This window comes from Dama dama, chromosome 14 (assembly GCF_033118175.1).
Source record: "Dama dama isolate Ldn47 chromosome 14, ASM3311817v1, whole genome shotgun sequence".
NCBI classification, from domain to species: Eukaryota; Metazoa; Chordata; class Mammalia; order Artiodactyla; family Cervidae; genus Dama; species Dama dama.
Window position 1 is genome coordinate 43,675,482 of NC_083694.1, and position 26,075 is coordinate 43,701,556.

Here is a 26,075-nt window from a genome sequence, read left to right on the forward strand (position 1 = left end):
ATGCCATTGGCTAGAATACGGCCACTAAGCCACGCCTGACTGTCAGGGAGGCTGGGAGAAGAGGTCTGGCTACCTGCCCGGGAAGAGGAGACCGGTTTTGTGATCAGCTCGCAGACTCTGCCACAATGCCATTTGTAATTATTTTTTTTAATTACAGAAGAGTCAGTCCTCTCAAAAATGCATTCTGAACCTATCACCTCCACCTTTAATCCCTAAAGCCATTCAGCATCTAAACCCAATCTAGTAGTTTTTCTATCCTGATAAATATTTTTCTATCATATTCAAAATAAGACTATATCTAGGGCATCCTTGAAGGGATGTCTGGCTTTTCCAGTACTTAATGCCTGGCACATAATAGAAGCTCAAATATTTGTTGAATTCATGGATGAACAACATTCCCAGAAGTTCATGGAAAGGAAAAAGAGTGATCCCGTCTCTTGCCCTGGTGATTGTAGGGTTTACTGAATAAAGACCATCAGTCTTTTCAAGAATCTCAGTCTCCCTCTTCGAAGGCCACCCCAGGTTGCCACCCATCCTCTGCTCCATGAACAATCAAGCAATAAAAGTTCCTTCTGACCCACTAAGAAGAATGAAGGGGTGAAAATATTCTGCCATGTTCACGGACACCAACAAAATCAAGGCTACCATTTGTGGTGATAGCACAGGCCTGCTTAACAGAGGGTAACACAGGGCCTGTCAGAGACCAGGCTCCGGAGGCCTCCAGAAAATCCTCCCAGCTAATGACCTCAGAGTCTAGAAAAACACCATGCACCCTAAACACAAACCACAAAGGGTCAGTGGGGGGGAATAATTACATGGCACACTACAAAAATATTTTGTGCTCACGTATTACCCTCTTTTCAAGAAGTTTAAAATATACTGTAAGTGTGACTATAATAATCTTCCCAACACTCCTGTGGGATAGAGACAAAATTAAAGTGTGTACTCAAGTTAAAAGGAGTAGTGGCTGACTTCCCACTACTAGGGCCAGCACAATAAGAAAGCAAGGCAGTAACCTCTAAGGTAATTGGGGCACAAACCATTTTAGGCTCTCAAATTGAGTTCAACACCTAGAATAGAGTTCAAAAGCAAACAAGTTGCTAAAACAGACCACAAAACGGTTGTAGGTCTGAGACACTTACACAGGAACTAATACTACAATTTATCAAGCCTGATTTATGACCTAAGAAATCACATTAATTGATTCACTATTACCAGAGATTCATGTAAAGCGTATTTAAAGTGATTTCAGAATGTAAAAAAAAAATTTCTTCCTAGCTATGAATCACAATATCATTAGAATTTTTATAAATTTAATTTGGCTAGGAAGCCAGTATACTCAATACTCTAAAAATAATCAAAGAGCATTTATTAAACATTCTCATTTGTATAAACAGATTCCAGTAGGACATATTCAGAAAAAAAAAAAAAAACTATATAAAATTTAAAATTACACTTTTTTTAGCAGCACTGATAACTTTTTTAACTTCTCAAAGAGAGAGAGCTATCAACCCAACAGGCTAGGCATTTTATTTTATTTGGTATTATGTACATTTAACAAAGGTTTCCCAGGTGGATCAGTGGTAAAGAATTCACCTACCAATGCAGGAGATGCAGGTTCCATCCCTGGGTCAGGAAGATCTCCTGGATAAGGAAATGACAACCCACCCCAGTATTCTTGCCTGGGAAATTCCCATGGACAGGAGGGCTACAATCCATGGGGTCACAAAGAGTTGGACACAACTTAATGATTAAACAACAACATTTAACAAGCACGTTCACATATAAAATCTTACTCTGGCCCAACAGGCAGCAGCGCAGACATTATGTCTATTCCAGACACCAAGGCCCAGGCACAGACACTAGTCCAGGGCCACAGGCGGGCCCTTGGCAGAACCCAGCGGAGGTCTCCCTGCAGGACTCCTGGGCTCTCTCTACACAACATAGGCTCTCCCCCTAATAATGCAGGGACTCAACGCAAAAGCTAGGGCAAAGAAAGTTCACAAGATGCCGTGACAGAAAAGTTCTAGCACACGAGGAACATGGAAGAACACCCTGCAATCCATGCAGGGAGTTCGACACCCTAAAGGAAAGACCAGCTACACACAAGCATGATGCCAACCTGGTAAGAAGGTTTTCCTGATTCTCAAACATTTTTGGTCCACTAATCACAGATCACCTATCACCCATCACCACTTGCTATAGCCCCCTAACTAAAATCTCACCAAAACCAAAGAAGAGGACACCATTTTGCCTAACAGAGCAGTGAGTGACATGCCTCCTGAATGGAACCCAGTGGCGTGGGGACTCACCTAATTCAAACGCAACCAGAACTACAAAGGACACCAAGACATACTCGGAGGCCAAAAGAGATTGGTCCACGCCCGAAAGCTCACACACTTCATTGTGAGAAGGACCCCCCAAGCCCAAATCCAAGCTGGATTACTGTTAAATCACTCACAATTCTAACTGAGTTTAACCATCAAGTTGCCAAGCCCAGAGGAGGTCAGAAGCAACAAGTCAGAAGGCGATGGACAGACAAGTGGAAGCAAGAGTGACAAGAGACAGTGAGGACAGATTTTTGAAAAATTACACACAAAGACTTGAAAAGCACTGCAGTTTGGGGTCATTTATCACAAAAGCAAACAGTCTACTCCAAAAGTCCTAAAAATATCACAGCATTAAAATAAAGTCCAGTTCCATAACTTAGGTACAACATAATGAACCCAAGTTAGCAAGCAAAATGTATGGTACAGTCTATGTGTTCTACTAAACATGGGGGGAAAGAAGTACAGTTAATGCCCTCTGTCTGCAAATCAATTTACATTCCAAAAAATACTTCCATATGAATTACCTCATTTGATCCTCAACAACATCCTACGGCAAGCAGAGCAGATACCTCCACTGGCCAAGAATCTGCAGATAAATAATTCAACCTTAGCCAAGGCAGAGGGTTTATCAATGGCTGTGATAATCCTGTTATATTCATCTGTCAATTCATCTCACAGGAGAGAGCACTTCTGGAGCATCTATGCCCCTCGACAGGGGATGAAGAGAGAGAGCAGGGAGCTTCCTGAAAAGGGTCACCAGCGTGACATACCTGAATCTGGAACTTCACCTTCAAAACCCCTACCCTGCCTCTGTGCCCCACAGCCCTCTTTATAAAGAACCATCCTTTGCTCTCTCATGCCATCACCCTCCCCCTGTAACACCATGGGGGACTACCCGTGACCCCATCCCCTTAGTGAGCACACACTCCTGTATAAGCTCCCCGCCTTGAGTGTGCACTGGACTGAGAGACCTGCTTCTCACAACAGAACGTGTCACTGAGACAACACCTCCGTGACTAGGCAGTGTATACAGTGCCTCCATCCTGCTGGCAGACACTCCTCTGCTGGCTCTGATGAAGCAGCTGCCATGCTGGGGAGGCCCATGAGGACTTATGGGACCCAGAAGCGTGTCCATCCCCAGTTGGGCCTTCAAATGTGACCCCAGCCCTGGCCGACAGCTTGACTGCAGGCTGTGAGGTCCTGAAGCAGCAGATCAAGCCAAGCCCTCCCTGAACTCCTGACCCACAGGCCAGATAACAAGTGTGTCCTTTCTATAAACCACTAAGTTTGTAGTAATTCGTTACATCAGCAAAGATAACTAATACACCCATCAGGGCCTAGTAATTTCTTTTCTCAACTTGGGACATTTCACTATTTAACTAAGTTGTCTCAGTCATTTCACTATCATTGTATCAACATTCTGCATTTATCACCAAAACTCTTGAAAGAATTATCTACTCTCTCTCGCTACCTCGTTCTCATCCTCTCAACTCACTATCAAACCAACAAAATCAGTACTTTTTTCTTAGTCTTTGTTCTACTCAAACTCTTGGCATTACAATGGATAACTCCTTACAACCCTGTGCACTGAAGCATCTCTGATTTTGTGTTCTCACTCTCCCACCTCTCTGGCCATTCTTCCTGGTCCTCTCCCCTCCGTCTGACACTTAAATGGAGGCATTCACCACATTTCTGCCCACAAGTCCCCTCTTTTCTCTCATGACAATTTCACCCACTACTATGACTTCTACTAATTCATCTGAACTGATTCATTCCTTCAACCAACAGACACTGTTCTGGGCAGAGATGGAGCCACAAGAAAAGACAAATAAGGTCTCCATATCCATGAAACTTACTTTCTCCACCAGAGGCCCCTCCGAGTCAACTCACCACCCTTTTCCACCCTGTCCTGTGCCAGGAAGGCTGACCTCTATGGACTCCATCACCAGGCTCCCTTGCCCTCTGAAAGTTCAATGAGGAAGGAAAACAGGGTGACAGGGCTGACCCCCTGATCTCTGATCCACACTCCCAACGGTCATACTATACACAGACATGCTATGACAACCCCATTTACACCTGAAACAGAAATGACACATTTGCATCCAGTCACCCCAAAACATGGGCTTCACTTGTGGCTCTGCTGGAAAAGAATCCACCTAGAATGCAGGAGACCTGGGTTCAATCCCTCAGTTCGGAAGAGCCCCTGGAGAAGGGAAAGGCTACCCATTCCAGTATTCTGGCCTGGAGAATCCCAAGGACTAACTATACAGTCCACAGGGTCGCGAAGAGTTGGACATGACTGAGCGACTTTCACTTTCACCCCAAACGATACCCGCCTCCTGACTCCTCACTCAGTTAATGGCCTCACCTGACACCAGTTGTTGAGGCTCAAAAGCTAGAAGTCACCTTCACCTCTTCTCATCTCTCACAGTCCATGGTCAGTCAGTCACAAAAGTGTGTTTCTCTCACACATAAACATACAACTCAGTCACACCAGCTTCTTTTTCCAGTGGACTGCTACAGACATTCTCGTCGGGAGCTGTTTTCTGCCAACTCCAGTCCCTCCTGTTTTCACATTCATTCATTTGAACATTTACAGGTGCCTGGTGCTCGAGCCTCTGACCACTAAAGATGCAGCTCTAACTGAAGGATGAAGAGCAGTAAGCCAGCAACTTCAACACAACTATAATGTGCCGTGAGCAGGAACACCATAAAGTGCCACAAGTGCATCAGGAAGGGCACACAATCCAACCTGAAAAGAAAGGCAAGGTCCAGAAGGCTTCTCAACAAGTGTGATTTAAGGAGAAACCCAGAGGACAAGCAGAGGCAGTGGACAGAACAAATGCCTGAGTACGTGTGTATTTGTTTTAGAGGAAAGCGCACCTTCTAAGCCAAGGCAATGACAACATGCAAAACCTAAAACCAAGAGAAAGCGTGGTGCCCTGGTACAACCAGAATCTAAAAGAACTGACCACAGCTGGAAAATGGAAAGGAAGCTGGAGCAGTAAGCAGGTAGCCCTTATTAGCACCTTCAAGGAAAACAAGACTATCCAATCGACCCCACTCCTATGCTAAAGAAGTAACTGTAGAAGCTGCTCCCAAAACAGAGAGAACAGAGGCCAGACTCCTCAGTGCGCCTTCCCAGCCTCTACACCTGCCCCCCACCTACTTCTCCAGGCTCAGCTACCCACACGCACCAGGAATCCCAGCCCCAGGACTCCTGGCTGTGGGCCTCTGCCCCATCTCCTCTGCTAGGAAACTCTCCTCAAACCACCATGTTTGCCTGTCAGGGATGTGGCCGAATTCTACTGCTTTCCAGAAGTCCTCCCAGGTCCTCCCAGAGCCTGATGACAGCACTCCTCTCTTGCATCCGCATATGCACCCCTGCATACTGGAAGCTTCTGGAATATTATGAACAGAAGTGAATCCTAATTTCCAAGACTAGGGAAAATGTTCATAAAAATATTCAGTTTACCAGTATTGCACTCTGAAGTAAACAACCAAAGAAGGTCATGAAAAAACAAATATTTTTGAATTGTATAAATACAATCAACCAAAAGCCTAGATTTCTGTATGTTTTCAGAAAGTATCTTTAAATAAAGATGGCTACACAGTGCCTGATAAGATTAAAAAACAGTGAGTAAGAAAGCTCAGAAAGGCCAAGTAACTTGCTCAAAACAAAATCACAAGGCACCTAAGGGTTAAAGACCAGAGTCAAGTCTTCGGGGACCCCTCAAAAGCTACAAGCAGCCAGATATACCCAGGATATCCCCATGTATCTCACTAGCCAGCCCTCCAATTACCTAAAGCTTCCCCCATTCTCCCCTCACTTAGTGCCTGGCTTCCTTCAGGTGCAGCTCAGGAAGGATCTCCAAAGCTCCCACATGAACAGATCCCTTTCTGATGCCCTATGCTCACCTGCATAGTATGGACCCGACGCAGCACTAGGAAGACGCCTGTGGTGTTTCAGCCTTACGTAATTACACATGACACCTTCCTTAACTGTCTCAGTGGTAAAGAATCCACCTGTCAACACAGGAGATGCAGGTTTGATCTCTAGGTCGGGGAGATCCCCTAGAGAAGGAAATGGCAACCCACTCCAGTGTTCTTGCCTGGAGAATCCCATGGACAGAGGAGCCTGGTGGGCTACAGTTCACGGGGTCGTAAGAGAGTCAGACACGACTGAGCAACTAAACACACACCTTAATTAACACTGGTCTCCCCATTAGCTGCATGAGGACAGGGACCATGTCTGTACTCCTCTGGGCTGGCACTTTATTATTATTCGTTGAGTAAATAAACTGCCTTAAGACTGTAACAGTAACTGAGAGTCACACAGCCCCCAGAGGACTACAAGATCCTAAAATATTTTCTGACACCTCCAATAATAATAATATAAATTTTAATGTCACAATATTATTGTAACATATCCCAACACTTTGAAATTAAATGTTCATACACGGAACCTATTAATTCTCTATTAATCAGAATGAATGCTAACCAGAATACCACATCTTTTCTAAACATGCAAGGCATCGGCAAACTTTCACATGGTAAGAACACACAGCATAAGAAGCCTAGATATACACAGGCTACATGGACAACTATTCGCTCTCTTGGAAACTGAACAGTCCAATTCCAGGCTAACAGGGAATTAGTTTTTCAGTAATGCAGCTTACTGCAGTAATGAATTAAAACAACAATTTTTTTAGGGCTAGATGCTTGGCTGCTTGAGTTAGCCAGTGCGTGCCTGTGTGCTCAGTGGCTCAGCCATGTCTGACTCTTTGTGACCCCATGGACTGTAGCCTTCCAGGCTCCTCTGTCCATGGGGTTTTCCAGGCAAGAATACTGGAGTGGGTTGCCACTTCCTACTCCAGAGGATGTTCCCAACCCAGGGATCAAACCTGCATCTCCTACACTGGCAGGCGGGTTCTTGCCCAGTGTGCCACCTGGGAATCCCGAGTTAGCCAACACTAGTTCCCAAACAGTGGATCCATAAAATGGATTTAAACTGCCCAAATTGATCCCTACATTTAATATATAAGCCCTATCAATATAAAAACTGCCTTTTTCATAGAAATTGACAAATTGATCTTAATACTCTTATGATAATTCAAGGAACCCAGAACAGTCAAAACAATTTTTAAAAAGAACAGTTCAGAGACAGACATTTCCTGATTTCAGAACTTAACTACAAAGCTACAGTAACCAAGACAGCAAGGTACTGGCCTAAGGACAGACATAGGTCACTGGATTAGAAATGAAACTCCAAAATGAAGCTCACACTCTTATGGGCAGCTGGTTTCTGACAAGGGTGCCAAGTACTTCATTGGGAAAAGAATGGTCTTTTCAAAAATGCACCAGGACAACTGGATATCCTGGATGAAGCTGGAAGGATGAAGGATGAAGCTCAAAGCCTATCTACTTCACAACATACAAAAATTAACTCAAAGTGAACCAGAGACCTAAATGTGAAAGCCAAAATTATTCAACTCTGACAAGAAAACATAGGTGTTGATTTTCATAACCTTGGACTAGGCAATAGTTTAATTATGAAAGCAAAAGCAACAAAAGAAAAAAGCAGGTACATGAAACTCAAAATTGAGAACTTTGGTGCTTCAAAGGAAACCCACAAGAAAGTGAATCCACAGAATGAGAGAAAATATTTGCAAATCCTACATCTGATAAGGGATTGTTATCCAGAATATATCAAAAAACACCTACAACTCAAAAGCAAAAAACTAACTCCATTCAAAAATGGGCCACAGCCTTGAACAGATATCCGTCAAAGCAGACATGCAAATGGCCAATGAGCACAAGAAAAAAGATGCTCAAAATCAGTGGCCTTTAGGAAATGCAAACGAAAACTACAGTAGGACACCACTTCACATCCATGAGAATGTAGTTGTTGTACAGCCGCTCAGTCATGTCCATAAGAATGGCTACAATCAAAAAGACAGACAACAGCAAGTGCCAACAAGGATGTGGAGAAACTGGAACTTTCAAACATTGTTGGCAGGAATCTAATATGATGTAACCATTTTGGAAAACAGTTTGGCAGGTCCTGAAAAGTTAAACACAGAGTTACCGTATGACCTAGCAATTCCACTCCTAGGTGTACACTCAAGAGAACTGAAAACACTGTCCACACAAAAGCATGTACACAAATATTCACAGCAGCATTATTCACAGGAGCTAAAAAGGAGAAATGTCCATCAACTGGTTAACAGATAAATAAAATGCGGTATATATATACAATACAGTACTATCCCACCATAAAAGAAATGAAGTTTTGATATAAACTATAATGTGGATGAAAACATCATGCTAAGGGAAAGAAGACAGTCACCAAAGGCCACATAGTGTAGGATTCCATTTGTATGAAATGTCCAGAACAGGCAAGTCCAGGAAGAGAGAGTGGACTATTAATTGCCTGGAGCAGAGGAGAGGGAGCAAAGCAAAGCGGCTGCTAACAGACAGAGGTTTCTTTCAGGAGTGATGAAGATGTTCTGGAATCAGACAATGATGACAGTTACACAGCTGTGTTTAAACACACCAAAAACCACTTAATGGTATATTTTAAAAGGGTGAATTTTATGGTAAAAGAATTATACCTCAATAAAGCTGTCATTTTATATTTTTAAAATTTATTTATTTTTAATTGGAGGATAATTACTTTACAATATTGTGATGGTTTCTGCCATACATCAACATGAATCAGCCATAGGTTGATGTCCCCTTCCTCTTGAACCTCCTTCCCACCTCCCACCCAAAACTGTTATACTGAAAACAAGTCAAATCCCTTTGACTACTAAAACCATCTGATGATCATGTTTCTTTCAAACATTATATACTTGCCTCATTTGTTAAGCAGAGCATAGTTGGTGTTGCTTTTGTGAATATACCCAAGGTCATCACTATGAAGTACCAATCACTGAGCAGCTCACAGACCTCAATGGTGTGCTGGCTACTAGCCTCTTACACAGATCTCCAAACCTGCTCTCTCAGCCTTCAACCTGTTTGCTCTCCTTTTCCTTCCTCTTTTACCATGAGAAATCAAGAAAAACCTTGAGACTAGATGCAGGAAGGATAAGAAGGAAAAGCAAACAAGTGTGCATTCAGTGGCCATATGTCCTTAAGACATAGGCTGCTCCCTGTTTCCTCCTCCGGACCTCCACCCTCTTCAGAGGCAACATCTCCAGACTCCCAGGTTTCGTGGTCCACAACAAGGGGAAAGGCAAGGAAGCCCACCCAAGCATGTGAACTGGGAGACACCTCAAAAGACACTGGCACACCCCGCCACAACTGCCAGTTCTCCCGAGAACCACAGGGCAGAGGCTGCCGGACCACGAGGCTGCCACGTGTATTGCCTGCCTCATCACCACTGATTTACCCATACACGTGCCCGGGCAGGCTGAGGGTGCTGGGCCTCGTGGCTGGAGCCACAGTGAACATTTTCTCAGTAAAAAGTTTACTCGCGGGACTTCCCTGGTGTCTGACGGTTAAAAATATGCCTTGCATACATACACTATCATATGTAAAATAGTTAGTGGGAAGCTGCTAAATAACACAGGGAGTCCAGCCTGGTGCTCTATGATGACCCAGAGGAGTGGGATGGAGAGAGGAAAGGAGGCTCAGGAGGAAAACGACATATATATATACACATATAATTATGACTGATTCATGCTGCTGTACGGCAGAAACCAACACAAAATTGTGAAGCACTTTTCCACCCCAATTAAAAAAAAAAAAGAATCCACCTTGCAATGCAGGGGTTGCAGGTTCAATCCCTGGTTGAGGAACTAGGATCCCAGCATGCCACAAGGTAACTAAGCCCGTGCATCACAGCAAAAATAAAAGATTCCACAGGACACAAAGAAGATCCTGTATGCTGCAACTAAGATCTGACCCAGTCAGATAAACAAATGATTTTTAAAAAAGAAAGGAATTTTTTAAAAAAAGTTTACTCACTATAGCAAGTGAATGCAGGAAATCCATTTTGGGGTCAGTATTCTTCCTTTTACACAGTTTAACAGAGAGAGGTTGAGGCATCAGGACCCTATGCCATGGTCCCCTCCTCCCACAGTCCTTGGCCATGAGCCCCTTGAAGTGATCAGCAGACCAGCAGATCTGAGCCCACCCTCCTTCAGCGTAGACCAGACCAGGGTGAACCCCCGACCTCTGGAAACAAAACCACCAACTGAGAGCAGTCATTCCGACCCTCCGTCCGCAGAACTTTAAACACATGCCACAGAGACTGGAGTCAGAGGACAGAGAGCCCCGGGAAGCCACAAGGCATGGAAGGTATGAGCGAGACATCGTGTCAGCGAGGAGAGACAGAGGGACCAGCACAGAGGGGAGCCGGCAGGGCCAGGCCCAGACCCCAGAGTCCACTGCAGACTCCGCGGCTCACTCTGGTCTCCTTCCTGCGCGGCTGAGGTGGCTCGGCTCTCCTTACACAAAAGCAACCTTCATGGCACCCAGCGGGAGTGCCCGCGCTCCCTGCAGGAGGAACCGCTCCATCTGCTTTCCCTCTGTGACACCAAGGGCGCAGGGCCCACCCTCTTCTGTACAAAGGAGCCTCAGAGCTGAGGACCACCGTGCGTTCACTGTGTGTGAGTATGTGTGTGTCCACACACACACGTGGCATGAGGTGGATTCTGAACCTTCATTTAAGGCACCACCTGCCAACTGAGAATAACGAAAATACTGCTACATATTTACTCTCAGCTCCTTATAGATACTTTTATCACTGGGTTTTATATTCATTTGGAGGGTGGTTTTAATCATGCAAAAACATACATAATGTAAAACCAACCACTTTACCCCTTTTTGAACATAAAATTCAGTGGCGTGAAGTCCACTCACGCTGCTGTTGTACACCATCCCTGCTCCCGACTGTTTACCTTGAAAAGCATCCTGAAAAATCCTGACTTTTTCATTCTTATTAAACAAATGATTTCTGTCTCTGCTCGGTCATCGAGCGACAAGGGCACCGAGCCTCCGGAGAGGTGGTGCTGCGGGAGGCTGGAGAGGAGGGAGCAGAGAACACCCGCAACCACTTGGAGCGGCCCCAGAGCAGCTAAATTCATCCTCGGATCCTCTAGACGTGGCCACAGAGGCCGGAGACTAAAAATACCTGGAGAGGACAGATAACAGCTGTCAAGGAGACTCAGCTCGGTTAGAAAGGTTGCCACTATCACCAGATTTGCATCAGAAGACAGCCGTGCGGGCAGCAATGGGTCATTTGGAGAATAATCAGATTCAGTAGAGAAAGACTGATGGGCCTCACCTCCCAGAGTGCCTGGAATAAATCTCTGGGCCTTGAATTTGGTCAAGTAATCCATGATCAATTTCTGGAGGACCCCTAGGATGAAAAGCAAGTACTTCAAAAATGTTGAGTACCCACTCGCTATCTTCCACTTGTTACAGCTTTCTTTGTAAACACAACAGCCTATATCAATAAAAGTAAATGAGGAAGAGACCTCCATGAGAAGCTTCATCAAAGCAAATGGTTCAGCCAGCACATTTCAACATGGCAGAGACAGAAAGGATAAGGCAGTGTGTTGCCAAGAACACCGGGAACTTTCACTTGCCCCTCAGTATCTTTAAACAGGAAAGAAACGTCCCAACCCTGATGCCAGGCCTTGAGCAGCCCAGGGAATGTGCCCAAGTGAAGATGCAATATGATCAATTACAGTGGCCCCGCCGCAACTCCCCAGTCTACCCGAGTTTCTTAGTAGGAAGAGTCTAGCAATCAATACATCTTTGTAACAGTTATATTAATCAACTCCGGGAAATAAAGCTAAATGAATATAAATAATACTACCTCAAACAGAAAATGTCTGAGGTTAGCAGACACTTTTGCATCTGTACTCATGTATTATTTAAGTCTATTTTTCCAAAACTATAAACTCTCATCCATATCAGAATAAAGACCTGAAATGTGTCACAGGGAAGAACTAAGCAGAATGAACATTTTTGTGCTGTGCATCCTTAACATCTTGAACAACCTTTTTACAATTTTTAACTCACAGCATGTTGACCTAAAGAGTTAAGCCCTCTCGGTACACCAGAAAGAAGGCGCCTCAGCAACCACGGTTCAAATTCCTCCTACACTGACAGCCTGAGCCAACACATTAATTCTTGACCTGGAGCAAGTACCTCAAAAGGAAAAGATAGAGTTACACAGGAAAAGACAGCTGCGTACCAGCACAGCAAGCCATGAAGCGAAATCCCACACATCCAGCTTCATTTTCTTATCATGGCAAGTCAGAATGAGAAGGAACTTTAGAGGTCGTCACCAGGACTACTCTCTACTCAACACGTGACTCCCCTTAAAATTAGGACCGACTAACTCATTATGCGAGAGCCGAAGCCTCAGAAAACCAAGAGGAGATGCTGAGCCAAAATGGAGAGTGATGAAGTAGAAGCGGGTGAGGAGGAGCAAGCCGAGGCCAGGGAGATAGGCTCCCCACACCTGGCCTGCAGAAGAGGCAGCCAGGACAGCAGAAAACGCACCTCCAGCCGAAGTCCCTGCTCCTGTTCCCCAGTGTTTCTGGCTACAGAAAGAGAAGGGATGAGCTGGGAACCACTATGGACTTGTTCTCAAAGCCACGCAGGAAACCTAAGCCTCCATGGACAGAGGATTCATCTAGCGCTGTTTGGTTCAGAGTAAGACAAAAATGATAATGCTGACACCACAGCTAGACTGCCCAACATTTTGAAATCTGAGCTCCAAACCCATAACTTTTCATAAATCCTACAGCAGTCCACAGGAAAGCATGGTTTTGAAAATGAGGCAGTGTTTACGGAAACCCTATACCATTAAATATTCCTTTCTTCAACAGTATTTACAATCAGATTCCTTCCTGGAAATTTATTTAAATAATTTTAAAACGATTTAGTTCTTAGAGAAAATAATAAACGTCATTTGAGTCAGTTTCAAATGCTTATTCATGTCTACTTGCTCTCAGTTTTTTTTTCTCGGAGCATCTACTTAAAGGAGAACGCCAAACAACAGACTACAAATCTCTGTTCCCCATCAGAGAACTTGGGTCATCCGAAAGGAACACAAAGCTCTCGTTTCATTTAGGGCTGTGAGAAGACAGTATCTCTGAGTTGTCAGGAGGTTTAAGAAGTCATCTAGGGAGTAACACTGGATATCAATCAAAACGGTTGCAGTTCGAATCATCTCTAACCATAAATTGTAACTGAGCTAAAATGATTTCTAAATATAACACACTTTACTTCTACATGTTTCTTGGCAATTAAATAACTGGAAAGTCAACAAACCCCTAAGAAACCAGAGAAAATGAACTTTTTTCAAGCTCGCCATTCATCAACTACAGGAGGCCCGAAAGATGCCAGCCGCTAGAGGCTCAGCCTCCAGCCCGGCCCTGCAGAGGCCAACTCCAAACAAGATTTCTTCAAGAACTGCTCTCAGGCAGCACTAAATTACAAGCAGTGACCTCCCTGGAGGAGAAGTTGGAGTCGACAGCTACAGGAGTGCATGATCGAGGAAAAGGAAACCCAACTCCGACACAAGGACGGCCATGCCAGTTACATAACTATAATCACAACATATTGAAACTCTAGGTATCAAACAGTTATTTAAAATATTTCCAGAGCAATGGAACACCCCCCCCAAAAAAAAAAAAAAAAACCCAAGTGCATTACAAAAGTAATCTGTGTAGAATGTAATTTAATCTGGAGGCCTAACCTCTCTGAAATAAAGCTCAATCCTCCAATTCAGTCAAATTACAACAGGAATGCTACATCATAACAAAGGAGCCACAGCACAGCACCCTGAACTTCATGGAAGAACAAAAATGTAGTGTCAATATGTTCACAACACAACTCAATCCACAGAATCATGAGATAATTAAATTGACTGTTTTTAGGTTTCAATCTGTTTCGCCAGAAACCTTGTCCAAACTACACTGATGCAAATCAGCATGAGCAACCATGGCTCCAACCAAACAACTACAGCAACTTTTGTTTTACCTTTGATCGCTGACTTATGGGCTGACTGATGGTGAACTGATTTGTGCATGTGCCAGACGTCAGCTCAGGAGCACAGAACAAGAGAAGAGATTTGGAAGAACTGAATTCGTGAATGAAAACGCTGACGTCATAGTTCAGCTTCCACCAGAGCTCCAGGTAGTCTACAAAGAAACAGTGCATCTTTGGGGATGTTAAATCACTAGTCATTTACTAAAGGGTACAAGATAGAAAAGGGCTTCCCAGGTGGCTCAGTGGTAAAGAATTCGCCTGCCAATGCAAAAGACGCCGGTTCAATCCCTGAGTCACAAAGATCCCCTGAAGAAGGAAATGACAACCAGCTCCAGTATTCTTGACTGGAAAATTCCATGGACAGAGAAGCCTAGTGGGCTACAGTCCATGGGGTCACAAAGAGTCAGACAGGACTGATGACTGAGCACACACAAGAGAGAAAAAGCCCTTGCCCAACATAAGGGAAGGAAAAGAAGAGGTGGGGCAGGGGGAGGAGGGAAGGGACAGGGAGAGAAAGAGAAAAAGCCAAACTAACAACCTTTTCCCGGAGACCAAACATGAAAAATACACGGTGTATATGCTACAAACAATCATCACTTCTAAACCATGGAAATATTTCATATTATTGTTAAAAGCACTATTTTTTAAAAAAAATATGGTTAGCTATGTCTCTAAATAAGAACATAGTCTCATTCCCATCTTAAATCTTCCTCCCACCATGCACCATCACATTCAAAAAAGAGCACACCATATAGATTAGTTCTTCACTAAAAACTACCTGGCATTGCCAAACCATGCCTAATTTTGAGCAATTCTTAATATAACAGGGAAGGACTCAGTGATCTCAGGCAAGATACTGGAATTTTTATGTGGGGGGCGGGGGGAGAGGAATGCTTTTATCTAATGATGGAATATAAACTAATAAAAAAGATAGATTATAAAAATTTGATTTACTTAGAACTATTAAGAATAGCCAGTGTGCAGACTGTCTACATTTTTCATCTCCTGACAGAATTTAAAATACAACTAGCAATACAAACTTCTATAAAGTTTAAACATAATTTACTAAGATCCTTTTATTCAGGACACTTAAGTGATTCCTAGAGTCCTAATGTTTCCCAGGAAATTTAAGATTACATTCTTAGAAAATAAGTGACCCTCAGAGCCTCAGTAACCTCTCGAGAGCACAGAACTAGAAGGACATTCTCTCTTCTTTACCATTCATGTGGCTTAAAATAGCCACTCACCCAAAATGGACTTTTTTTAAATTTCAGCAGTAAACAATTTTGCCAATAAACATTTTGAAAAGAAGATCTTATTAAGTTAAAATGCAAGCCTACCGGTTTTATCTGTAAATCCAAAGTGTTAAAAGAGATCATCTCACATTTTTACCACAAATATCTTTGATAGAGCATCACTACCCCCTTGTGGATTCACAATAAAAAATCCTTATCTTCAATCTTCACTTTTTAAATGTTTCATTCTCCTAAACTTCCATTAAAGTTTACATTCTCTTCACTAAGGGGTTATTTTATTTCAATTACTTTTTAAAAGAGAAAAAACACTTAACAATTTAAAATCACCAATCCCATCAACTTCTTTATCTTCTAAGCATCCCCATTTCAGGGACTTTTTCTCATACAATAAGTATATTTGCAGATTTCAACATGGTAATCATGCCAACAATCCATTTTTTCCTTAGGATACCTAAATTTACACTTACAGTCATCATTTTGAGATTTTTTTTTTTTAAATATAATGGGTAATTTCTTCACTATCACATTTTTTCTTTGATAATTTCCCACTTTATACCAATTTCTTTTTATTGCTTCCAAATGGTTTGATATCCATGTGCCCCAGAAAACCAGTGGGGCACATACATCCTCAAGAAGAACTTTTCAGATAAGCATTAAAAGCCAAATCTTAAGTCTTAAAAAGACTAATTCTTGATTGTACTGCTGTACCCTCAGAAATGTTTTCTGGCCATCTAAATCAACCCTGATGAAGGGAAAAAAAATATAGAACCTGGCTTTCAAAACTAGAAAAAAAGGCTTTCTTTCTTTTCATTTTCTGTTTTCTAGTTGCATGAGTGTCTTTGGCTGCAGCTGCATACCATTCTAATGTAAGACAGACACATACTGCTAAATGTAAACTTAAATAACTGGTTTACCACTTGGTATAGATACTAGATTTAGCTGGAAGAATAAATCACCTCCACAGTTAACGTGCAGGCTCCAGACGTCTGAGTCCTGAAGGGTCAGACTCCAGTTTTGGGGAGTCAGCGCCCCATTTTCTCACAGATGTTGGACACAAAAGCAGGGACCAGTGATTCACTAGTCCCATGAGAAGACTAACTCCAGTATTCATTCTAACGGCTAGGGAGAAATAAAGGAGGAAGGATCATCCACTTAACAAGTGTTTTTAAGTGACTAAAATACATGATCTTACCTTGTGGTAACTGCTAAGGAAAGATTGGAGAGACAGGCCTGGTCTGTTAAATGACTGAATGCTCCACGTCACCTGCTCACCCCACCAGAGCCTGTCTATGCAAAAGAAGCAACTGACAAGGTGCCCAAAGTCAGCAGCTGAGCCACGAGGAAGGGGGTCAGAGCTGGCCTTCGTGGCTTCCTTTTCGGGGATTCATTCGTTATGACTGCTGGTTTTAGATTTCAGAGGGAGAGAAAGGGAAAGGGGGTATTTAGATGATATTAAGAAGTGAGATCGGGGGTGAGATTAATGCCACTTAATTAGCGTCCAGGTGGTAGCATGTTTGAAACTGTTCCGAACTCAGCCTTGAACATTTACTTCAAGGCACATCACTATGTGCACTTGTAACTACAAAACCACACTGCACAGAACTGAGCAAAGAATCAGCCCCAACCCAGCACATCTTCCTCCTCGCAGCCACCCTCTGCTAACACTCTCAGAAAGGCATGTGTTGGTTACCTGTCTTGAAGGGCCTTGCTAAATCTTAGGAGTAAATAAAATGTGACTGAACTTTTCCAAATGAGCAAGGGACTCATATATGACAGAACATGCAATTCCATCAAGAGTGAGCAGAACACACACAAGAACCACTTCAAAAATATCTCTGGTCATTCCATCTTACGAGATGTCAATAGGCTGAAAGTAAATGAACCCTCTTTAAAAAAAAAAAAAGGGAAGTAATGTGGCTGACACTTGGCCTCTCTTTGCAGCGGGGTACATAATATTTCTTTTTTAGTCCAAGGTAATGAACTAAAAAATGCTCAGGAAGCATTACCAATCTTTACACAAGGAGGCCCATGACCTTCTACAAGCAATGGCGTTCAAAGCAGAAAGATGCAACAGAACCTTAGAAATACATAGCCAGCATACTGATAGGGGAGAGGAAAAAAACACCCTTTACTTTGTCCCATCACATAAAAAAATCGAGGATTGCTGTCTACTGTCAGTATATACAAAGAAACACTTTTCTTACAAACACATGACAAATATTATGGGATGGAAGACCATCCATATGTCTGCAAGTTCCCCTTTCTAACAACAGAACAGCAATACATGTTAATCACAGGACTGATGGCCACGACATCCATGGATGGCACAAAATCCAGAGATCTGATGACGTCTGATCAACTAAATCCTGAACTTGATTAGATATTCTGAAAATAAACAAAAAGACAAGACAGAGCCATCACATGCTGTAACGCAGAACAGGGCATGAGTGACCATGCACTCTAACTCATGTTCTATGGACAGAGAAGAGGAGCCAGGACACTCCTTACCCTCACCCTCAGAGACACCCAAGACCAGAGAGACAGTACTGTAAAAGGCAGTGACAGTACAAGACCCCACACCACCTCCTGGATGGAGGCCCCAGATGGAGTCTAGACTTGCTGGCTCTACCCAAAGAAATGTATCATTATCAAGCCAAAGAAAAAGAAGGAAGTTGGCTGAATGTAGCACAAAGAAAAATTTCCAAAATCCCACATGGGGAGGCCTAGGCGCTGGAAGGACACAGTGTTTCAACAAGGATGCTGTCCAGTCACAGATATGACCATCACCCCTTACCTTGCGGCTTCAATTCCAGTCCATCTCCCTACCAAGAAGTAGCACTGCCTCTCACTACAGGACAAAAAGAATTGTGGGCATCCCTCTTTAATACAGAAAGGCTATAAATACAGCAGATCTACAAATATTTTTTTTTTAATAATTATGAGAAAGGCAATAAAGAAACCTTGTGGGAAGAAAGGGAGGTAGGATTTAAGTCATCCAGAATATCAAAAGAAAAAAAAAAAGGTCATGGTAAGTGATTCTAGAAGATACAGAACATTTTAAAAAATGGTCTGTGATAATGGAAATTCAAAAGAAACACACATCACCTGCCACCACAAAAAATATTCAGTCCCATCTTCACATGGATAAAGGACCCCATACTATAAGAGTCTTACACAAGAGCTCTTCTTAAGAATGAAATACTAGCAGAATTGGTTTCTACAGATACTGGAGAGGGGAAATCTGATTTAAAATAGGAGGGAAAGAAGTACATTTCAGATTAATTCTTTATTATTACTGTCACCACTATATACACCAAACCTACACCCCAAAACACTGAAGCTATGACCAAAATAAAGAAAAGACACAAATAACAGTACATTTAAAAAGCGTAAAGAATTAAATCACATAATAAGGAAAACCAGTAATAAGTATACCAGATACCTGGCCTAAGAACAATCACTAGAATTAGGCACAAAATTTAGATACAACACTTTCTGGTAGTGAAAACGTGACAGCAGTTCATACACTCCTTACTATCTGATGATATGAAATGTTAACCTTAAGAGAATATTATTCCTCTTCTTTTATCACTGTTTTCTACAAAGGACATATATGATCTCATATTCTCTACAATACTTACTATGCTGCTCTTCAAATGCTACACAAGCATCAACATATATCTAAATGACCTGAAAGTTACACCGAGACAGTTAGAAAGAAGATTGACTACTTTTTTCTACACACACACCCACACCCACACACATACACCCCACACACTGTCTGAAGGAAAGCTGTTAAGTGCTTCTCCCAGTCTGCCCTCCACCCTCTCTACCACCCCCACTCCTGCAGGGATGGGGAAGAGCTCAATGGGATAGTACACTGCTAGAGTATGCCTTTGTAAGATTACAATCCAAAAAAATTAGAGTTCACAAGAGAATTCCTTGCACGAATATATAAAAAGACAAGTATAAAACAAACTGAAATGTCATGCTCACTAAAAACCAAAGGAGACCCCTATGGTTTCAAATAGAGTCACATAAACCCTCACCCAACACAGACACACACAGAGACAGAGACACACACACAGACACACACTCCTGCATGAAATACAAGCTCAGTGAAGGGCTCTAGGATGAACGCACTAATGACGGGAACATGGATGTAAAGACAACTTCTATCCAAAAGGCTAAATGCAAAGGTCCCACAAAGGAGGCAACAGGCACAACCAGGAAGTGAAAGGAAGAGGACACATGAGAGTCACCTTCTGTTGTTTTTTCCATGAGGAAATTGGAAAGACGTACATCTGCACACAAAGACGTGATTCCCCAAAACTTAGGAGAAGGGAAACGAAGACTGGCCCAGAGGAAAGAGGAATGGAGGCAACATCCAGCCAGAAGATGGGCATTGAGAAGCAGGCTGGAAGAAATACAATCCCCCAGGCACGGGGGCCACACCCAGCATAAACAAGAGCTAAATAATGCCACATGCCTCTAATAAACAGGTTATTTTAAGAGGAAAGCCTAAAAACTAAAGAAACTGAAAACGTGGATGAACAGGATGTATAAAGATGTCTCAAAGAGGAGGCAAGAGCAACCCTACCCGTTTGAAAAGGAAAACCGGACCCACTCTGACCTTGAGTAGAGGTTGCTGCGTACACATCAACATTCTGAAGCCACTGAACAAGGAGATGGAGAAACTCAACATTTCCCAGATGCAAGATAAGTCAGATCGTCCAAAAGGCAAGGGAAGAGATGTCCCATGGGTCACCCAACTTTGTCCAGAATGCTGGGCAGAGGGGTAAGGGGTGCAGGGGAGGGGGCGAGGGATGCTCTAACAGAGAGACATAAGAGAAGTCCATAAGAGGACAGAACCCGTCTAGCCCGACCATACACTGGGAGGGGAAGACTGAGAAGCCGAGCTCTGATAATCTGTGAGGACAGGTGACACAGAAAGCACCAGCGCATTAAACTCACAGAAAGGAACCTAACTTCGCACACTAACCTCGAGCGTGTTCCTCTAACTTTAGCATTTTCCTCCTACTGTAGCCCGCAGATGGAGCGCCCCAGAGGGCAGGGAAAATTCCAAAAGGCAGGCGGCGTTACTGGGCAGGGCAGGAGAAGATCCAGCACTGGAAGGGAGAGCAATCTGCTGGGAACACGCCAACACAGACAGCAGGTAGTCAATGCCTGTTTTCCCGGGTCCTTAATACTATACCCTAAAAATACACAATTCCATCAACTGAATATAGAGGCAGGCAGAATAGAAACAGCACAAAAACTTTTAAAAACCAAATTAATTTAAAAAAAAAAAAGGAAATTGAGGTTAAAAGCACAACTTTCAGATGTTGAGTATGATGCCCACTGGAGAGCTCAATACTGACTGAGGGGCAAGCCATCCTCCAGGTAACTGCCTCCAGACTCAGTAATCCAGGTGGAGGGGCTCCTCACTAGAAAAGCTCTTCAAGGACCCCCAGTGCAGAATCCTGACAGAGTTGGGGCAGGGGGATGGTGGTGATGAGGCTCCATAGTCAGCCTGTCCCAAAGAAAGATTCAGCTGATGAATGAGGCAGAAGCAACCACTGGAGCTACAGAAAGGAGGGGCCCTGAGCCAAGGGGAACCGGCCAAATACACAAACTGTGTGGCTCAGAGAAAACCTGGAGGATCATCCCTCCCACCCTCTCACAAAGTGTCACAGGCCCTCCCAAAGGTACCTTTTCCTAGCATGCACAACCTCTCTCAATTATTTAAATGGCCAAAATAAAATAGTGGCATATTTATGGCTATTCATTCCTAGTTCTGTCACAGAAACACATATTCTTCTCACCAGCTCCTATCCTTTGCCTAAAAATACAGGAAATCTCTCTCGCCTACACCGCAGTAAAGAAGTCGAAATGAGAACTTTTCACCCCGTGAAGGATCAAGTAGGGATGACCACTTAAATTCAGAATGCCTAAGTCACGGCGGGCAGGGGCGAGCCCTCTACACTTTGCCTATTCAGGGACCTGGTGAACATTCAGGATGTCATTCTGCTTATTCTGTCCAGTACAAATGACAGAGGAAAGAGCGGCAAGAAGTGGCCATTTATCAATGAGTCTTCAGATTCCTCTAAGTTGAAGAGTTCCCAACAACCGTGATGCAAATCTATGTCCTTACACAATAAGGTCCCCATATACACCCAAGATGTACAGATAGTCATCTAACCCTTTCAACTTCCTGTATAAATGTAATGAATGTAATTCCACCTATAAACATTTGCCTGTATGTGTATAAATATAAACAAATGCATAGTATCCTTTTTTTTGCCAAAAGAGAACCAAAGCCACAAAAAAATAGAAAGCCTCTAAATTTCCCCTTCCCTGAAACCTGTAAGCTCGAAAGAAATGTTTGGATCCCCCAAGAGACAACACCAGGACCCAAGGAAGGTTCTAGTACAACAAGGAGCACACTAGCAACCTCTTCCCGAATGGCATGTGGGCGACATGGGTGTCTCCACTCCCTTTTCTGGATGGAAAGGCATATGGCTTCTTCTTACCCAGCCAACATGAATACAATTTAAGAAAATTAGAAAAAGTCAAGGTAACAGGCTCACTAAATATGGCTGACTGGGAAACAGAAGCCATAAGGAGGATATGAGTTCTCTTAAAAAAGAAATGGGAAGTTTATTTCCAGGGAAGGTTCAAAGTCTCTTGAATGAAAGATGTACGAAGTCTGGTTCTCAGTGCACAGAAGACAGTAATCATGAACACCCAAAGCCAAGGGCACAGGAGCCTCTTTCGGGGGGGAGGGGGGGGGGGGGTAGGGGCAGTGTCAATGGATGAATGCTTCCCCCATCTAAGAGCAAGAGTAAACTGGAAGCAAGAGCAGACCCGTGTCCCTCAGACACAGGCTCACTGCCGGGACCCCTTCTCACTCGAGTACCAGGCACAATGGAAGCCCTGCCCTACATCTGATGGGGCAACAACCCTCACCCAGAGGAGGAACTCCAAGAAGACGGACAGGACAGGGGAGAGAGAGAAAGGGGGAAAGGAACCCTGGAATGTCCAGTTCCTCCCAAAAGAGAGAGAGAGAGCAACTCAAAGGGTATTCAGGAAACGAGCTCACCCCAACCCAGGAAAGTGTGCGGAGAGGATGCCTCCTCTGTAAGAAGTGTCTGCTTTCCTATTTAGAAATGACTTCAGAGCTGCCCAGGCCGCTACGACCCACTGGGAGAGGGAGAAGAATAAGGGGAGCCCGAGTCCCCTTGTCCTGGCAAAAGGGTCAACAGATGGTGTGCAGAGGCCCCAAAGATTCCACAGAAGATGAGAGGATGAGGCGGACCCCTCTGCCAGAGGAGGATCAGGGTCACAGAAGGTAAAGGGCAAGGGAGTATGGAGAGCCTCACTCGCCGTAGAATCGGAGACCCCACCCTCCTGGGCTGCGAGGGGCGCAAGGGCAAGAGTGGGATGGGAGCGACTGCTAGGGGCGGGGGTGCTGCGCAGGCCCCCTCCCCGGAAGGGAAGGGGGAGGGGTCACACGAGGCCCTTCTGCCCGGGGACGCTCAGCAGGAGAGGGTCCCCCTGGTGGGGAGAAGCGCGGGGACCCCGCCGGCTCTGGGAGGCGCCCATGGGGCTCCAGGGTGAGGCTGAACAGAGTCCGCCCGGCCCCGCCGCCGAGAGCCAGAGGCGGCGAGGCTGAGCGCCGGCCGTGCCCCGACGGGAACCGGCCCGGGGCAGCGGGGCGCGGGGCCGGAGGGGGCCTGAGGAGGATAAACTTTCCGCCCCCCGCCCCCCACCGGCGCGGGGGGCGGGGGGCGGGGGCCGCTCCGGGCCCGGGAGCGGCGGGGATGCCCGGTCCGGGTGGGGGAGGCGCCGGCCCTCCCTCCGCGGCTCCTCCTCCTCGCTGGGCCCGGCCCCCGCCCGCCGGCCCCCCGCCCCTCCGGCCCCAGCCCGCCCCCGGGTGGGGGTGTGCGGCGCCGCGCTCCGCCGCCCCGCGAGTCACCTCAGGACCCGGCCGCGCTCCGCCCCCCACCCGCCGCCCCCTCCCCGGCCCGGGGCGCCCGCCCGCCGCCGCCGCCGCCGCCGCGCCCCCGCGCTCCCGCCCGGCGCCGCCGATGCCCGGGATGTCCGGCGGGGCCGGGTCCCGCTGCCCGCCGCGCCGCCCCCAGCCCCTCACGCTCCGGCTCTTACCTTCCGGCTTGTTTTCGGCAGCCATTTCCCCTCCGCGCGCCACATCCTCCTCCTCCTCGCGACCGGGACCCCGAGCGCGCGCCTCGTACCGCCGCCGCCGCCGGCCCAGCCACCCCGCCGCCGCCGCGCACCCGCCCTGGCCCCGCCCCGCGGCCCACGCACTGCATCCGTTGGGCCGTGCGGCTGCCACTCATCGCTCCCACCACCAATCGCCCCGCATCAGGGGTCTCACTACTCTCCGGGAGGAGCGTCCTATCCATCCGGCCCATTGGCTGGTCACCACCCAACGGAATGAAAGGATTGGTCAAGAATCAACGCCCCCTCCCCACCCACTCCCAGGAAAGCCCGCCTTCCAGACCTAAACAAAGCTTTCCAGTGGCCAGAGCCCGAAACAACTGCCCAATCAGAAAGGGGCCGACACGGAATATTTCCTCGAGGCCGAGACGTGGCATTTTGATTGGGCCTTCCTACAGTGTTTCCCAGGCCGTCCAGACCAATCAAAGGGGGTTCCCGGAACTCGGGAGCGGCGAAGGGAAGCCCCGCCCCCGAGCGTGACCGTCATGAGGAAGGCGCTCGCTTATTGGCGCGTTGGGGCTTTTCCCGCGTGCTCCCGGGGCTGAAGGACGTTCCCGGGGAAGCCGCTGCCGGCGCGTGGGGTCCCGGTGGCAGTGGAGGACGCAGCGGGATCTCCGGGATCCCTCAGCCTCCCGCTCCCGGGGGACAGCAGGAGCCATGGGGGCTCGGGGCTGGCGTCCGCCGGTCGCAGCGCTCGGGAGCCGGCCGGCCCGGGAGCCCGGGCGTCGCTGCGGGCCGTGGGGGGTGGGGCGCGTCTCCGCAAGGCCCCGCCCCTTCCCCCCTTCCCCCCCCCCCCCGTCGACGCCCCGCCCCCTCGGTCCGCGCCGCCGCGGCCCCTCGCGCGGGTGCCCGGCCAGCCTGTGCCCGCCGTCGTCCGCCCCCGGTGTGCTCCGTTGTCCCCTTTTCTAGCGGCTTAAAATACTGAAACTTTATTTTGGTCACGTTGGCCATGTGACCCGCAGAGCCGATGACTCATAGATGCCTGTCCCAGGATGAGGCCGCCGAGCAAAATCTTAGAGAAACGTTGAGCCTCGGCGAGCCTGCTCCGGAGGGCGAGGCGAGCCAAGTTTGCTTCTCTCCTGGGTTCACATTCGTGGCTTTCCCGAGCGAATATTCCAGCGTCCACCGTACTCACGCCCCGTGCAAGGCGAGGAGACCAGCGAGATTTCAGTCTCGGAGACAGAACCCAGAGCGGGTTAGGGGCCATCCTGGGAGGGGAGAGGGGAGGGACAGACACACCGCTGCAGCTTCTCTGCAAATCCGTCCACACCTAGGAAACCAAAACACACTGCACAGAGAAGCGTAAAGCCAGAGGAAATGGCAAAGATGAAAATGCCCCGTCGCAGAGAAATTCAGCAATTGTGCACGTGGGCAGGTAGTACCGGAAACAAAGGAGAGGGCTGAAAGCTCCAAGTTTAAAAAAAAAAGGAAGAAAAGTTGAATGAAAATCAGAGCTCCAACCCCTCTGTGTGGATCTTGTACGGTTTGCAGTGAGAACCTTTAAATCCTCTACATTTTATTTTGTCCTTTTCTACCCGTGGATGACAACTAGCAGGAGCAGCGCAAGGTCCTTGTTTGAGTATTTTGGCACCAAGTTGACTGTCAGAGTGAATTTTGCTCCAGTTGTAACAGCATGTGTTCTTTTTCTTGTCTTCTCAAGTGAAAATTTCTTGTTTCCCAGAAATAAAAATGTTCCCCCCCAAAAAAGTTTGCTTTAGAGATGAATTCTTCAACAAACTTTCATTTTATGAGGGTCAAAAAATGCAAAATTTTAACAACGAGGGCACAATATTTTATCGATTAGCATTCTTAATAGCACCTGTGTTGACGATTTGTGTGGTGAAGCATATTCTTAAAAGTGCCGATGGCGTTGAAAATTAATGTAACCCTTTTGAAAAGCAATTTTACAGTATGTATTAAAAGCCATAAAAAACATCTGCATCTTTTGACCCAGTAATCTTACTTCTGGGAATCTATTCTAAGGAAATAACACTAAATGCCAAAAAAACTATATGTGTGAAGGTATTCTTCACAGGAGCACCATATTTATTACAACAAGAAAAATGTGCTAATGTTGGATGTTTAATAAGTAAATCATGTTGTATCTATACAAGAGAACATCATGGTAGTCACAGACATTAGAAACAGAAAGGAAAATTTACTCATTGCTAGTTGCGGTGGGGAATAGTTTTCCGAAAAATGGCATTCTGTTACATGTGATGTGATTCTAGGT

At 45.7% G+C, this 26,075-nt stretch overlaps 1 protein-coding gene across 1 annotated transcript in view; it reads right to left on the minus strand.

Moving 5' to 3' along the window:
- The window catches only part of CAMTA1 (calmodulin binding transcription activator 1), a 965,206-nt gene extending 941,418 nt beyond the window's left edge, over window positions 1-23,788 (minus strand). The window contains exon 1 of the transcript XR_009695817.1: window positions 23,768-23,788. The gene's annotated coding sequence lies outside the window, so the exon portion shown is untranslated. The remainder of the gene's footprint in view (window positions 1-23,767) is intronic.
- Between the last annotated feature and the right edge of the window lie 2,287 nt (window positions 23,789-26,075).